Raw genomic sequence first — 14,889 nt, forward strand, 5'->3', positions numbered from 1 at the left:
AGTAACTTTACCGAATTGTCTTGAGAGTGAATAGACATTGCCTCCCGCCAGGATGTGATGTCTATTCACACTCCCGACACTTCGGTAAAGTTTCTGTGGGACTTACACAGCACAGCGTGATCTCGCGAGTGTATTCTGATTGGTCAGCGTCATACACTTCTCTTTACAACGCCCAGTTGGTGAAAAGGTAAAAAACACCCAGTTGTCTATTAAGAAACGAATTATCATAAATCTAAAATTGTTCATAACTTGCTAAAAAATGATTGTTTTTCAAAATAAAAACCCACTGTTATCTACATTACAGTGCCGATCAGATGATGTAGGAGATAGGGCACTTATAATCTGGTGACAGAGCCTCTTTAATCTGCAGACTACCCTCCCCCTCCTGTCAGTGCCGACTACGAAGCAATCTGTATCTTGTTACAGAAAGGAGCTGGGAGGGAGGAGGAGACCGGATCTCAATGGGTCCTGCCACTCCTGCAGCACAATGAAGACTGAGCCCTGGCTGTATTCAAAAGCAGCCAGCAGGCTCCACAGAAGGTCCAGGGCTTCTGTAACTGCTCCATCTTCTAAAGCTCTGGAGCTTTGTAGTGAGTACAGAGAGTGTGGCCTCGTCTGACACTGGAGGGAGGATACTGGGCTGCCTGCAGCTGCACAGTGCACTCGCTGCAGTTCACGATCAGTGACGGTAGTAGGCAGTGTAGTGCATAGCGTGCGCAGTGCACCGCTCAGGGAGAGAAAAAAAGCCTGCGGCCAGTCAGTGAGGAAGAAGAGAGCGGCCCACTGAGGAAACCGGCCCATCTGGCATTTGCCAGAATTGCCAGTTGGCCAGTCCGGCCCTGCATTGAGGAAATAGTTAAGAATTCTAATGGTAAGTATATTGAGAACATTATTATTTTAGCATTTTGGGATTTTTTTCTTATATCCCCTAGAAAACCTCTTTAACTGACTGTGTCAAGGAAAAAAAGTAAATTTGGGTAGGGGCTCTGACTCCTATAAAAAGTATATTATAAAATTAATCAGTACATCATTTTGGATCTAATTACTTAAAATAATATAACAGTGACGCTAATTAGTTCGCCAACCTATCCCACCAGGGATGTACCCATTGACTAGTTTACTTCCCAAGAACACCATGGATTACAATGATTCACTCTGCTGGCTCCACTGAGTACAGGATCACTCCGTCGGCACTGATTATGGGGTGCATTTTGCTGGCTATGATGGCCCTAATAATGAGGGTATTCTGATGGCAGAGTCATTGGTACACCCTGATTTCTAGCAACAAGGCCCCTTTGCCTATAAGATCAGAATGAAACATGAGCCCCTATGTTCTCATTGAATTTAGGATTATTTATGCATATCAAAGGGAAATTGTAAACTGCCAATAGCTGGTTAGCATGATTATACAATACTACTTGTGTAACTAACGACATAATGCTTTTTTGTATTGTTTTTTTTTCTTTTAACAAGTGACTTTTATGAGCATGAAGCTTTAATGATGGAGGAAGAAGGAGCTGTTATTGTTGGCCTTCTTATGGGACTTAACATGATTGATGCAAATTTATGCCTCAAGGGAGAAGATTTAGATTCTCAGGTAAAAGTACAAAACAAAGCAAAATTAATGAATTTTACGTTTGTGTGTTATTTTAAGTCAAAGATAAAAAGTAGCTCAGAAAAATAGCAAAATAAGCATGACTACTATTTGTTATTATGGTTTCACAATCTTCGCAATACTGTTTATCCATATCACTATAGAACATTGTGCGTTATATTGATGGATTTTGTATTGACATCATATATCAGTGCATCTGAATGTAAACCCCCTCTCAGAAAAAAAAGTATACAAAGCTGTGAAATAGCATTTGCTCTAAAATGTTTTCTTTTTTTGCTAATTTGTCACATTTAACTGTTTCAGACTCTTTTAATATAAGATTTTAAAAAAACATGAGTAAACACAAAATGCAGCTTTTCTATGATAATTCCATTTATTGAGGATGAAAATGTATTCAAAACCTATATCACCAATGTGAAAAGGTATTTGTCCCCTTAAACCTAATAACTGGTACTGCCACCATAGCCAGTATCGACTGCAATCAAATGCTTGTGAGGAGTCTTTTACATTGCTGTGATAGAATGTTGGCCCACTCTTCTTTGCAGAATTGCAAATTTAATTTGGCTACATTGGAGGGTTTTCGAGCATGAACTGCCCGTTTACGGTCTTGCAGCAGCATCTTCATGGGATTCAAGTCATTACTTTGACTCGGCCACTCCAAAACCTTATTTTTTTTATTTTTTTTTAGCCATTCAGAGGTGGACCTGCCTTTGTGCTTCAGATAATTGTCCTGCTGCATAACCCAATTGTGCTTGAGCTTTAGGTCACAAATGGGCAGACATTCTCCTTCAGGATTTTCTGATAAAGAGCAAAATTCAACGTTCCGTCTATTTTTGACAAGTCGTCCAGCTCCTGCAGAAGCAAAGAATCCTAAATTCATCACACTACCACTGCCATATTTGATTGTTGTCATGATGTTCATAGGGTGAAAAGTGGTGGCTTTATGCAAGATGTAATGACACCCATGCCTTCCAAAAAGTTCCACGTAGAATTCCTCAGTCCATAGAATTTTATCTTAAAAGACTTGGGGGGTCATCTTATTGTGTTGCGGCCGCTGACTGCCGACATCCCCCTCTTACTGTCAGCGTCTCCCTGCCCAGGGACGCCGGCACGCTCAGCCTCCTCTTCCGGACTGTGCCCGTAGGGTGCGCGCGCGTTAGTGCTAGTTCTTAAAGGACCAGCGTGCACCAGTTAAAATGTACCCAGCCTATTCCTGCACAACCTGGCCCCTATAAGTGACCCTGCCCCATTCCTCAGTTCCTGAGCAATGATGTTGTTTCTATCCCAGTGTTAGCCTGCAAAGGTTCCTTATCCTGTTTCCTGAATCCTGTGTCCGTAACTAGTTCTGTATCCTGAAACTTGTGTCAGTGACCAGTCCTGCAGCCTGCTCCCCCTAATCCAGCACCAGCTTGCTTCCCCTAATCCGGCACCAGCTTGCTTCCCCTAATCCGGCACCAGCCTGCTTCCCCTAATCCGGCAACAGCCTGCTTCCCCTAATCCAGCACCAGCCTGCTTCCAATACCTGCAATCTGACTGTCTCCAGCTGCCATCAAGGTACCATCTTCCAGTGACTGTATTATACCTGTCTGGCCAGCAGCTACTCTGTTACGGCAGAGAAGCCCAGTGGATTAACACAACCCCATTGGAAGTTACATAATGTTTGTTCGCAAATGCGAGACAAGCGGTGTTGTTCTTTTTGGTTAGCAGTGGTTTAAGCCTTACAGCTATCCATGGATGCCATTTTTGCCCAGTGTCTTATTGTGGAATTGTGTACATGGACCTTAACTGAAGCAATTGAGGCCTGCATTTCTTTAGATTTTTGTGTGGCTTCTTTTGTGACCTCCGGGTAGTGTCGGTGATGCCATCTGGTGAAATTTTGGAAGGCCGACCATCCTGGGAAAGTTCACCACTGTTCCACGTTTTCTCCCTTTCTGGATAATGGCTCTCCCTTGTTGGGGTCCCAGAATTTTAGCAATGGCTTTGTAGCCCTTCTAAACTGATAGATTGTAATTACATTGTTTGGAATCTGTATTTCAATCTTTTTAGAATGTGGCATCTTGTCTTGATCCTCTTTTTGAGACCTAGCCGGCTTCACATTGCCACACAGGTTCTGTTTAGATTTAACAGGTCTGGCAGTCATCATGCCGGGGTGTGTCTATTAAAATTGAACCCATTTGTCAATTAAATTTGTTTAACTGGTTGATTTAGTAGCTAGGGATCAATTACTTTTTCACACATGGCCAGGAACATCATTTTTTTCTTCAATAAAGAAATCCTCATTTCAAAACAGCAATTTGTGTTTACTTGGGTTATCTTTGTCTAATATTGAAAGTTTGAAGATCTAAAACATTAAGTGCGACAAATATGCAATAATAGAAGAAATTGGCAAATATTTTTTTTTACAGCACTGTATTTTCTGCCACGCCTAACTCTCTCTAATAGCAATTTAAATTTCACAATTTGAATCTAGTGGACCAGAGTACACTAGGAAAGAAAATTGTGTTTTGCAATTTTTATTTGATTAGCTTTAGGGACTCTATTCACACAAACATATTTCACGTCCGTGTGCTGTTAGTTGAAATAACTGACTGCACACTGACCGAGGCAATTCAATGGGGCTATTCACACATCTGTGTTTCTTGACAGAGCGAGTGTCCATTGCGTGAAACTGACTGCATGTCCTACTCTGACCCGTTTTTGTGTATCAGACTCGACCATTGAAGTGTATCAGTGCATGAAAGAAACGAACAGCACACGGATGACATTCATGTGCTGTCTGTTTTTCACGTATTGGTCGCTAAAGAAATGCAAAGGAAAAAAGAAAGGTAAAATCCAGGAAGTGATTCGAGGAGAAACACGACCAGAGACAGTAAAATACTTTCCTTGTCCAATTCATAGGGGGGACGCAAAACGTGGGGTATATGCTGTTGCCACTAAGAGGCTTTACACTAAGAAATAAAAAATTGGCCCTTCCTACAGGGCATACTCTGCCCACAGACACTGAGCTATTCAGTCTGTCTGCAAACAGGAACATGGTAAGAAAAGGTTTGCCAAAACAATAGAGGATAAATCCTCAAACTGACAACCATGAACAAAAAAACCTTAAAAACACAATGGGTGGGAGGTGTATCCCCAATCAACTGGGTGAAAAAAGGAATTTACAGTGAGTACTTTAAAAATACAGATTTTTAGTTCGGTTCATTGGTGGACACAGATTGTGGGACATCCTGGAGCAGTCCCAAAGGCCTGGAACAGAACACAGGACATGGTCACGTATTTCACAGTTGCCTGCAATACCTTGCGACCCAGGGAAGCATCTACAGAGGCAAAGGTATATATTTGATTGAACTTGACAAAACTGTGTAAAGAAGACCATGTGGCCGCCTTGCACACCTAAAGGGCAGAGGCCTGATGTCGCACAGCCCAGGAAGCTCCAACCACTCTGGTAGAGTGGGCCATGATCTGAAAAGAGGAGCCTTATCCTGAACTCAGTAAGCTTTGCGAACAATCATTCGAATCCAGTGAGTGATAGTGGGCTTAGAAGCAGCCAACCACTTCCTGGGACCCTCCGGGAGGATGAACAAGAAATCCGACCTCCAGAAGGAAGACGGGATGGAAAAAGTCCCCAAGGCTTGGGGAGAACATCCAGGTTATGGCTGGAATGCTCTTTCAAATGACTAGGAGATGGACAAAGGGATGGTAAAACGATGTCCTCCTTTCTGTAAAAAGCCTCAGAATAAACTTGGGCAGGAAGGAAGGCACTGTGTGGAGCACCGCCTTGTTCTTATGAAGAGTCAGAAATGGAGAATGGCGAGATAGAGCCACCAATTCAGAGATGCCATGAAAGTCATCGCGACCCGAAAAAACACTTTCCAGGAAAGAAGATAAAGGGAGATTTTTTGCAAGGTTTAAAGATAGCCAAAACCAAAGAATAATCCCAAGAAGGAATCAGAGGACGATAAGTGGGAACTGCGTGGGCAACCTCCTGCAGAGGAGACTTGACGTCCGCCTTAGAAGCCAACGGGTGACCGAACAAGACTGAAAGCGCTGACACCTGTCCCTTTAGGGTGCGGAGTGCCTTACGTTGATCTAGGCCACCCTGCAGGAAGAAAATAATTCTGCATAGAGGAAATAGCAAGGGTAAAAGATTGCAATCCTCAAACCAACAAAAAGAGACCCTCCAGGTACGATGGTAAATGCAGACTGAGGAAGGCTTCATAGTGAGAATAACACTCTCCGACAGACAGTGAGCCCTCAGAACCGTGGCTTCAAAAGTTACGCCATTAAACATAGTGACCTTAAATTCTGGTGTAAGAGAGGTCCCTGAGAGAGGTTGGAATGGAGAGGTAATAGCCACATGACGTCGGCCAGCAGGGACATGAGGTCTGCGTACCAACAACGGTATGGCGCATGCATACAGAGCCCGGGTGTAATGACAGGGTAGGGAGACAGACCGGTGAGCCCTAATCTACCCGCCACTCAGTCCCTGCCTACTTGCACGGCCTGTCCTAGGCGACGGCGTACAACTGGGTGATGGTCCCTATACTCAATATGTGCACGACAGACACAGACATGGGTACACAGAAGCTAAGGGAAATGGGGCAGTTGCCCACAGCAACACAGTGAGCAACAAGAATAGTGAACGAGCCGAGTCAAACCAGGAGTGTACGTGGTGCCAAACGCAGAGCAGGAGCGTAGTCGGTAAAGCCACGGTCAATAAGAAGCAGAGGTCAATAGGAAAAGCAGGAACAGCAGAGCCAGGAAGCAAGAGAATCACAGGCAAAGGACAAGCAGCAAATGAAGGTATAAGTAGACCAAGAGCGGGAGCTAGGACCATCTGGCCAGGCTGTGATAGGTTCTCCCACTCCTCAACCTACCAGCCTGAGTGGTAGCAGAACGAGTCACTCTAGCAGACCTAGGAACAGGTGCAGGCTGATTAACCACGGGCGTTGACACAGAAGCTGTGTCTGGCAAATCCTTTACACCCGGCTCGGGGAATGAAGCAGAGGACCTGACAATTGAACCTGGTAGCTATCCGGTCCACATTGGCCCTGTCTGAGACCTATCTGGCCGAAATATTTGTAAAAGTAATTAAATGTATGGATATACAGGAACGCGCTGATGGTAAGAATTGTATAGCAATGATAAATTTCTTATTAGTTTTAGTATATGACAACGCATTTCGACACAGGACATGTGTCTTCGTCAGGCCAAGGAAGAACAAACAATAGAAAATGACATCTTATATACGCATCTAAAAAGGGTTACACAAATCAAGAAGTCACAAAAAAGCACGAAAATTGATTTCTTGGAAAGAGTAGCTGTCAGTGACGTCAAGTAAACAGATGTTTGTTCATTCAGAGTAAGTGAATAAAACAAGGAGTAAATAAACAAAATGATTTATGATGTGTTATTCTGTAATTGCGTGCAAGATGAATATGATGGACATTAAAATAGCAGGGGTACATAGTATGCCGTTATGAACGGACAGGCCATCGAACACATGGATAAAGAGAGACGGAGCAGAATACAACAAATGGAGGTCAATCAATGTACTATATTTACATGTCACGTAGGTTAGTCCATGTGGAGATGAGAACAAACAGCGGCGGAGGAGATCGGGCAGTCATGGACAGCACAAAAAGCTTCCCCGTAGTTATGACAACAGAAGTGACGAAAGCCGCAGAGGGCCAAAAAGGGGAAGAGAGCAAATCAAGACAAGTGGTGTGCGCTCCAAAAGACGAAAAACACAGAGATGTAAAGAAGGATAAAGAGAAGAAGCCAGGACTAGGTGAGTATTCCCATGAAAACAAGGGGGTGAGGTGGTAGAGGGGAGAAGTAGGGAGGGAGGGATAGGAATGGAGAACAATAATGATAGGGTAATGGAACATATAAAAAATTTATATAAATTAGAAAGATAAGTGTCAAGGGGTCGTATAAAATGTAAAAGCTCAAATATATGACAAAATTGGTAAATATACATTGGGAAAAATGTGTATACAATATTATGGAACACAATATGGTAAAATACAGTAATAATACATCACTGGGCGTAATTGGAAAAAATATGTTGCAATAACTAAAAAAGTAGATATCGGAATAATATACTTCAAAATGTATCAAAAATAGAATAAAAAGAAGCACAATATGCCAACAGGTGAATTAATATATTGCTGTATTTAATCTAATGAGGATTCAGATAGTTCATTGAGGCCACTGGGTTATAAGCAAGAAAGCTTGAAAATCCAGAAATTTTCTTTGTTTTAATCTAGTAAATCTATCCCCATATGATGGAGGGATATATTCTATTGGGATAACTAGGATGTTACTGAAATCATGACGGGACACACTATGTTTCATGAAACCAATTTTCACATTAGATCTGTTTGTTAATTCTACATCTTAATTGTTGTGTGGTTCTCCCCACATATTGAAGGTTACATGGACATTTAAGCAAATATATAAAAAAATTACTACTACAGTTGATGAGAAATTTGATTGGGAAAGTTTCACTAGTTACAGTGGACATGAAAGTGTTGCAACCATGTGTGATATTGGTGCAGCACAAACATCTCTGACGTCCATAGCGGAAAGAACCACAAATAGGGAGTATATTGTGTATCTTCATGCCAATATTCCTCAATCTACTGGGTGCTAACAGGTTGCGTAACGTTTGGAACCTTCTGAACGTAATTGAAGGTTTATCTGTGAGAATTCCTCTGAGGTATGGGTCGCTTTTCAGGATATGTCAGTGCTTTTTTATAATGTTCAAATAAGCTCTGCTTCTAGAGTTGTATGTAGTGATGAAATTGTAGCCAAAATGGTTGGAATCGCCACTTTTTTTTTTCTTTTGGAGGGTAAAATACATGAATCCTGTGTGAGTTTAGAAGCTTTTAGCATAGCTCTTTTTATTAAACTGTGCGGAAAATATTTCTCCTTTTAAAACGTTTTTTTTTTTTTTTTTTAAATGGTGCATTCAGACTGAAATGGCTTATTGCTAGGGCAATTATTTCTAATTTGCCTGAATTGCCCAAACGGTATGTTACGAAGCCAGGAGGGGTGATGTGCACTTTTAAACTCTAAGTAGCTGTTAACGTCAACAGTTTAAAATGTGTGTTCGTAGTAAAGAGCCTCCTTTCGTCTTTGCTGATAAGATCTAAAAAATCAATAGAAGAGGACAAATACTTGTTGGTGAAGGGATATAACCACTTATCTTTCTAATTAACCCCTTAATGACCAGGCCATTTTGCACGTTAATGACCAAGGATTATTTTTTGTTTTTTCACAGTCGCATTCCAAGAGTCGTAACTTTTTTTTTATTCCGTCGACATAGCCGTATAAGGGCTTGTTTTTTGCGGGACAAGTTGTATTTTGTAATTGTAACATTTTTAGATGCTTATTATATATTGATTAACTTTTATTAACTTTTATTTTAGAGAATTTAAAATAAGCAGCTATTCCAGCGTTAATTTTCACGTTCTAAATTTCCGCCATTTGCTATGCAGTGTAAATAACATGTTAACTTTATTTTATGCGTCGGCACGATTACGGGGATACCAAATATGTAAAGGTTTTATATGTTTTCCTACGTTTGCACAATAAAAACCCTTTTAAAAAAAAATTACTTGTTTTTGCATAGCAGCATTCCAAAAGCCGTAATTTTTTTATTTTTCCGTCAATGTGGCCGTATGTGGGCTTGATTTTTGCGGGCCAATGTGTAGTTTTCATTAGTACTATTTTGGGGTACATAGGACTTATAGATTAACTTTTATTTTATTTTTTATGGGGGGAATGGGAGAAAAGAGAATTTTGCCGTTGTTTTTTGCGGTTTTTTTTGGACGTCGTTCATCCGGCGGTTTAATTAATGTGTTCATTTTATTGGTCAAGTTGTTATGATCGCGGGATACCATATATGTGTATGTGTTATTTGTTTTGAAACTTTTACTAAATAAAACCACTTTTTGGCCAAAAAAAGTAGTTTTATTTGATTTTGACAGTAATTTTTTGTATTTTTTTTTTCACAAACTTTATTTAACTAATTTACATTTTTTTTCTTAGTCCCACCAGGGGACTTCACTATGCGATCTGTTGATCGCATATATAATGCTTTGGTATACTTGGTATACCAAAGCATTATTGCCTGTCAGTGTAAAACTAACAGGCAACCTATTAGGTCATGCCTCCGGCATCGCCTAACAGGCAGATGCTGAAGGCAGACCTGGGGGTCTTTGTTAGGCCCCCAGCTGCCATGGAAACCCAACGGCGACCCGCGATTTGTTTGCGGGGGTGACAGAGGGAGCTCCCTCCCTCTGTCAAACATATTAGATGTCGCTGTCACTATTGACAGCGGCATTTAATGTGTTAAACTGCCGGAATCGGAGCGCGCTTCGATTCCGGCAGTTGCAGCAAGAGCCAGGCTGTGTATAACAGCCGTGCTCCTGCCACTGATCGCGTAGGTACAGTGGCAGTACCCGCGCCATCACAGGACGGATATATCCGTGCTCCTGCGCGACCTATCAGCTGCAGAGGACGGATATATCCGTCCTTCGGCGTTAAGGTGTTAATATAAATTTTTTTATATGTGTCATTACCCTATCATTATTATTCTCCATTCCTATCCCTCCCTCCCTACTTCTCCCCTCTACCACCTCCCCCCCCCTTGTTTTCATGGTAATACTCACCTAGTCCTGGCTTCTTCTCTTTATCCTTCTTTACATCTCTCTGTGTATTTAGTCTTGGGGAGAGCACACCGCTTGTCTTGATTTGCTCTCTTCCCCTTTTTGGCCCTCTACGGCTTCCGTCACTTCTCGGATGCCATAACTACGGAGAAGTTTTTCGTGCCATTCCTGACTGCCCGATCTCCTTTGCCGCTCCACATGTACTAACCTACGTGACACGTAAATATAGTACATTGATTGACTTCCATTTGTTGTATTCTGCTCTGTCTCTCTTTATCCATGTGTTCCACGGTCTGTCCGTTCATAACTGCATACTATGTACCCATGTTATTTTAATGTCCATCATATTCAACTTGCACGCAATTACAGAATAAAATCATAAATCATTTTGTTTATTTACTCCTTGTTTTATTGACTTACTCTGAACTAACATCTGTTTACTTGATGACGTCACTGACAGCTGCTCTTTCCAAGAACTCAATTTTCTCACTTCTTAGATGTGTATATAAGATGTCATTTTTTTATTGTTTGTTCTTCCTTGGCCTGAGGAAGACACATGTCCTGTGTCGAAACGTGTTGCCATATATTAAAACTAATAAGAAATGTATTATTGCTATACAATTCTTACCAGCAGTGCTTTCCTGTATATCCATACATTTTATTACTTTTACAAATATTTCTTGTTGCGGTACCATGCTTTCGCTACCAGTTTCTGGATTGGGGAGCTGCATCTGTTTTTAACCTTACATGTTTACATCAGTGTTGTACCTGACTTGTACAACCTTCATAGGTGAGCGCAATCACCTCTCCTTGCATTGTATTCACCTTACCCACCAGGTTTATCTTGCACCATGTGGTGCTGGGCTGTGTATTCTTTTTTTTTCTTTTTTGGTTATATCTGGCCGAAGACCTTCTGGTACAGGGCCCACTTCCGGAATCCACCTTCTCGTGATTTAAGTCTGCGTCCGAGTTGTAAACTCCGGGAAAGTGTACTGCACTGAATGTCCGAACAGCAGCAATGCTCAGTGCAGTAAGCAAAGAAAGATGGCTCTTAACACCAATAGGTTGATTGGGAGATAGGATTATTGTGGAGACCACAGCCCCTGAACCGTAAGGTTTTCGAAAGGTTCCACCCCACCCCTTGAGACTGGCATCTGTTGAGAGGATCAGTCCGTTCAAAGAAGAAGCGACCCAGGGGGAATGGACGGGGAGGAGATCCACCACGCGATCCGCGAGGGGAAGGTTGAACTGGAGATCCAGTGAGTCCAATGAACTGTTCCACTGAGAGAGTATCGCCCACTGAAGGGGGCGTGTGTGGAACTATGCAAAGGGAATGGTCTCTAGAGGCCACCATGGTTCCAAGAACCCTTATTCAGAGGCAGAGTGAAGTCTGAGTGGCTGTACGCAACGAGCGAATCCCTTCCTGAAGGACCTATGGTAGAGGTAGAAAGACTGTAGCAGACTGAGTATCGAAAGCCACGTCCGGGAAGATTTGCTTGGATGGAGACTGGCATAGCTTGGAGCTGTTGATAATCCAACCAAACTGATACAGGGTGTCTAGAGTGATCTGGAGTGCCGTCTTTGTTGTCCTCCCTGGAGGGGGACTTGATGAAAATGTTGTCCAGGTGTGGGACGAACAACACCCCCTGGTCTGAAGGAGTGCCATTAGGAGCGAAAATACTTTTGTGAAGACTCTCGGGATGGTGGCCAGGCTGAAGGGAAGATTCACAGTTGGTAATAATGGGACAGCACTGCAAAGAAAATATTCCATACGGTAATGACGGACCCTGAAATGTTCATTGAGATGCTAGAGGTCCAGGATGGGCCGAATCGAACTGTCCTTTTTCGTTACGACAAAGTTGGAGTGGACCGCTAAATCTTTGGTCGGGGGTACGGGAATGATGACCCATTGATGGAGCAGAGAGTCGATTGTCTGATAAAAGTTGGCCGTCCTGGAGGGAAACTGAGGAACAGCAGACAGAAAGAAATCCTCTGGTGAGAGACTGGTAAATTACATTTTGTATCCGGAGGATACTACTTCCTGAACCCAGGCATCCAAAATGTGTGAGAGCCAGACGTACTTGAGATCCGGAAGCCTGCCCCCCACTCAAACTGAATCGAGCGGGGGCGCACCTTCAGGCTTACTGGCTTCAGTTTTTAAAGATTGAAGCCAGGGTTGACAGGAGGGGCGGGCCTTAACTGAAGATTTGTTTTTTTGGTCCTGGTGAGACTGCAGTCTGGAAGACGTAGTGTTGGAGGACTGAAAACGAGTACTAGCCTTCTTGACAGGAGCAGTCCGCCTGACCCTGTATTGGGGGATATGGTTGCTCTTGCCACCAGTGACCACTGAGATGATCTAATCCAACCTGGTTCCGAAGAGACGGGAACCTGAAAAAGGTAGCGCAGTCACTGACTGCTTGAATCCGTATCCGCAGACCAAGCTTTAAAGTGTATCTGTACCTTCATAAAACTTTTGACATGTCTAGACTGTCAAAAGTCCGAACACTCAGACCCACTCCGATCGCTAAAACGAAGCAGCAGAAGTACTCAGACCCCCACCGAATGTTTCTTGAATATGCATTTTTTGGGCAAATGCGTTGTTTTACACGAGCATTTTTCACATACAGTATGGACCACAGACAAAATTAATCTCCTTTCACGCAGTGCTACTTCTCCCGAGTATGAGGATACCAAATATGTGTGCCTTATTTATCACCTGGAGATGTAGTAGGGCTTACAATAAAAGCAGTGTATTTCAAAAATCACCTTTTTTCACAGCTGATTTTTACAAAACTCAGCTGAGTTTCTATAACAGTTCTGAAATAACTGCTCTTGAAGCGTAGATGCCACAAGTTTTCATCTAGCGGTATAAAGGGAATTTATTTTATTTTGGTTTCTGAAAAAGGACTCATATATATAACTATATATATAATAAATCAGGGGCGTAGCTAGGGGGGGCAGGCGGGGCACTTGCCCCGGGCGCAGCTCAGAGGGGGGCGCCAGCGCCACCTCCTCCTGCACTATAATTGTACCTGTGTCGCAAGGACACAGGTACAATTAGAAGCAATGAATGGCCGGGCACGTTCCGTGCCCGGCCATTCAGCGCCTTTCCCCGAATGAAGCGACTGGTACCTTTTGTACCAGTGACGCTTCCATCGATGAAAGGCGCTGACTGACTGACAGGGAAAGTCATCCTGCCCAGCCAATCAGCGCCTTTCATAGACGCCGTGTTCAACCCCCTGGAGACCTGCGCAGCAGAGAGCAGGTCTCCATGGCTGCTGGACGGCGTGGGAGCGGGAATAAGGTGAGTTTGAAATTGTTTTTTTTTTTTAATTGTAATAAACGTGTGGCTGTATCTGCGGGGGGGGGGGACGACTTTGTCTACATGGGGGACTCTACGGGGGGGCTGTCTATCTACAAGGGGACTATATCTACAGGGCTGGGCTATATACAGGGGGACTATATCTACAGGGCTGGGCTATATACAGGGGGACTATATCTACAGGGCTGGGCTATATACAGGGGGACTATATACAGGGGGACTATATCTACAGGGCTGGGCTATATACAGGGGGAATATATCTACAGGACTGGGCTATATACAGGGGAAATATATCTACAGGGCTGGGCTATATCTACAGGGCTGGGCTATATCTACAGGGCTGGGCTATATACAGGGCGACTATATCTACAGGGGGGGCTATATACTGGGGTGGGCTATCTATAGAGCACCATATACAGGGGTGGGCTATATAGTATATAGCCCCCCTGTAGATATAGCCCACCCCTGTATATGGTGCTCCATAGGTAGCCCACCCCAGTATATAGCCCCCCATGTAGATATAGTCGCCCTGTATATAGCCCAGCCCTGTATATATAGCCCAGCCCTGTAGATATAGCCCCCTGTAGATATATTCCCCCTGTATATCGTCACCCACTATTACTAGCCCCCTGTGTATAGCCCAGCCCTGTGTATAGCCCAGCCCTGTGTATAGACCAGCCCTGTGTATAGCCCAGCCCTGTGTATAGCCCAGCCCTGTAGATATGGTCCCCCTGTAGATATGGTTCCCCTGTAAATATGGTCCCCCTGTAGATATGGTCCCCCTGTAGATAGCCCACCCCTGTATATAGTCCCCCTGTAGATATAGCCCACCCCTGTATATAGTATCCCACAAATAGCTCCCCCTATAGTGCTCCACAGAAAGCCCACCGTTGTATATATCCCCCTTGTACATATAGTGCACCCCTGTATATAGTGCTCCACAGATAGCCCACCCCTGTATATAGTGCTCCACAGATAGCCCACCCCTGTATATAGTGCTCCACAGATAGCCCACCCTTGTATATAGTATATACAGGGGTGGGCTATCTGTGGAGCACTATATACAGGGGTGGACTATCTAGTGGAGCACTATATACAGGGGTGGACTATATGTACAAGGGGGGGGCTATATGTGAAACACTATATACAGGGGTGGACTATATGTGGAGCACTATATACTGGGGTGGGCTATATCTACAGGGGGGCTACATACATGGTTGGGCTATCTGTAGAGCTCTATATACAGGGGTGGGCTATATCTACAGGGGGCTATA

At 43.4% G+C, this 14,889-nt stretch overlaps 1 pseudogene; it reads left to right on the forward strand.

Moving 5' to 3' along the window:
* The window catches only part of LOC142750372 (RUN and FYVE domain-containing protein 1-like), a 498,511-nt pseudogene that overhangs the window by 15,699 nt on the left and 467,923 nt on the right, over positions 1 to 14,889 (forward strand).

Source organism: Rhinoderma darwinii, chromosome 3, assembly GCF_050947455.1.
Source record: "Rhinoderma darwinii isolate aRhiDar2 chromosome 3, aRhiDar2.hap1, whole genome shotgun sequence".
In the NCBI taxonomy this organism is placed as follows: Eukaryota; Metazoa; Chordata; class Amphibia; order Anura; family Rhinodermatidae; genus Rhinoderma; species Rhinoderma darwinii.